The following is a 2,564-nucleotide window of genomic DNA, read 5'->3' as shown; positions in this document are numbered from 1 at the left end:
ACCAGTTATATTGAGCCATCAAATACAGAAGCTGACGAAAGACATCAACATGTAAATTTAGTTGTAAATTTAAAGTGTGTGTGAAAAGTATTTTGTATATGGAGATTAACCCATAGTTTCACAGATAAATTGTGGACCAGTGATATTCAGGATCTTCAAAACAAGTCCTGAATGCTCAAACTTAACACTTCTTTTTTTAGAGTGTCGTTGCTGTCAATCCAGCCAGTGATGTGGAGCCATCAGATACAGAAGCTGATGAAAAACAACATGTAAATTTCCTAAATTAATATGGTGCATCAAAATACTTATTTAGCACTTTCAACTGTTTCTTTGTGATTCCTAAAATTACTTTACAGGCTGGGGCTGGGGGAAGACACTGCGCCCGCCTGGAGAAGCCTGTACAAGCCCCCCTCAATAAGAGAGCTGGCAATCTGCAGTGGAGGGTGTTACACACCATTATTGCTGTCAATTCTTTTATTACTGTTCTTAACCCTGCTGTGTCCGACGCCTGCCCATTCTGTGCTCAGAGAGAGACCGTGTTTCACTGTTTCAGCACTTGCTCTCGGTTGTCACCCACTTTTAGTCTTTTAACTCGTCTTTTTACTGATCTTAACCTGATTTTTAACACAAAGGTTTTTATTTTAGGGGCGCGATACACCAGAAAGACCAAACATGTGGACCAGCTGGTAAACTTCTTGCTGGGCCAGGCTAAAATGGCCGTCTATAAGACTAGGAAGAACAGAGTGTGTGGGGAGGGCAGTGAGGATGCAGTGAGAGTGTTTGCCATGCTGGTCAAGTGCAGAGTCAGACTAGAGTTTAACTATTACAGGCTGATGAATGATTTGGAGAGTTTTGAACAGGTCTGGTGTATTAATGATGCCCTTTGTGAATTGTATGACGGGGAGTTGGTTTTTATTATGTAATTCATTTATAGGGTTTAGTATTTGATGGTTGTTTTGTTGTGTGTATTGGGTTGCTTTCTTTAAAAGTGTACAGATCAGTGGCGGAGTTAATGCTTGTTGGGGGGAGACAAACAAAGGGGAACACTATTTTTTATTTATTTATTTATTTTCTTTTGTATGAATTATTGCGTGTTGCAAACAGGCAATGAAGTCTGATAAAAGTCAAAAAGTCTCTCTCTCTCTCACACACACACACACAGCCAGCAAGACACACAGAGCCAGCCAGCTCAGCGATGACATCACAAACATCTCTCTCAGGTGACTCCTATGACATCACAGAGCACGTACATTCCGTTGCTTGCCGTCTGTCAACCACTCAGTCACTGCCAGCCAGACTGGCTGGCTGACTGGATGGTGGGGCTGCTTGCTGCTGCTGCGTACCTTAGCAAGCTTATTTGCTTGACCGGCCTTCCTCCTCCGCCCACATGCCCACCTATGTCCGATCTGCTGTTCACCTGGATCACAGCTCCGCCCCAACAAGGCAGAGCCTCCCAAGAATGGTACAAACTCACCCACGATCCCCTCCACGGAAAGCTATAGCAAAAGGCAAAAGCATTATACGTAATGAAGAGGAACCCGAGTCCAAGACGCATCCGACCAGCCATACATATTTGTGTGTATTAAAGATCACATTTTATTACATTTAGATTTTCTGTACTTTATTACATATTTTTGTGATTTTTAAATGTATTGTTTCTTTTCCTTATATATGTATGTATGTATGTATGTATGTGTGTGTGTGTCTGTGTGAAAGTGTATGTGTTTGTGTGTCTCTGTGTGAAAGTGAGTGTGTGTGTGTCTGTCTCTGTGTTTGTGTGTCTGTCTCTGTGTGAAAGTGAGTGTGTGTGCGTGTGTCTGTCTGTGAAAGTGTGTGTGTGTGTGTGTGGGTGTGACAGTGTGTATGAGTGTCTGTCTGTCATGTAACTTGCACATCTGTGAGGGCACCACTAATGCAGAAAGAGATGTACACATATTGTTTATTTTCCATATATATGTATGTATGTATGTATGCATGTCCAATTGCTTTGACAATACAAATGAATTGAATTGAGAGGGAGAGAGAGAGAGTAAGAGAGAGAGAGAGAGACAGACAGACAGAGACACACACACACACACACACACACACACACAGAGAGCCAGCCAGCCAGCTCAGCGATGACATGACGAGCCTCTCTCAGCTTACTGCTATGACATCACAGAGCACGTACATTCCGTTTAACAAATCGTTAAACAAAAAAGGTTATAAACACATTGACTACAATACCGGTTAGTAAGACGAAGGTGAGTCTCTCGTTAGTATTATTAGTCAGACATTAAATAACTACGCAGGTTAGTATTTATGTCAGGTAACTTCTCGTTATATATATATCAGTCTCATTTACGTTTAGGTGCCAAGAAAGATCCTATTTGTTACCACAATTTCCCTTAACTGATTATTATTCAATGATTAAGGATAGGCAGGGCCACCAATAATCTAATGTCTATTAACTTGTGTCAATTTCAGACTAAACAGTTAAACAGGAATGAGAAGATATTTCTCGGCGTTGACAGATTTTATTTCTAAAATTATCAACAAAACAGTTTAATGCAACTCACATTTAT

General features: G+C 41.0%; 1 non-coding gene across 1 annotated transcript; it reads right to left on the bottom strand.

Moving 5' to 3' along the window:
• Positions 1-1,431: 1,431 nt before the first annotated feature.
• LOC136738811 (U5 spliceosomal RNA) lies at positions 1,432-1,546 on the bottom strand. The gene has a single exon (XR_010812705.1). It is a non-coding gene; the product is annotated as a U5 spliceosomal RNA (small nuclear RNA).
• Positions 1,547-2,564: the final 1,018 nt, after the last annotated feature.

The sequence above is a fragment of the Amia ocellicauda genome, unplaced genomic scaffold (genome assembly GCF_036373705.1).
Source record: "Amia ocellicauda isolate fAmiCal2 unplaced genomic scaffold, fAmiCal2.hap1 HAP1_SCAFFOLD_58, whole genome shotgun sequence".
Taxonomy (NCBI): domain Eukaryota; kingdom Metazoa; phylum Chordata; class Actinopteri; order Amiiformes; family Amiidae; genus Amia; species Amia ocellicauda.
The sequence above is the reverse complement of the archived record's forward strand: the minus strand, read 5'-3'. Positions and strand labels throughout refer to the sequence as shown.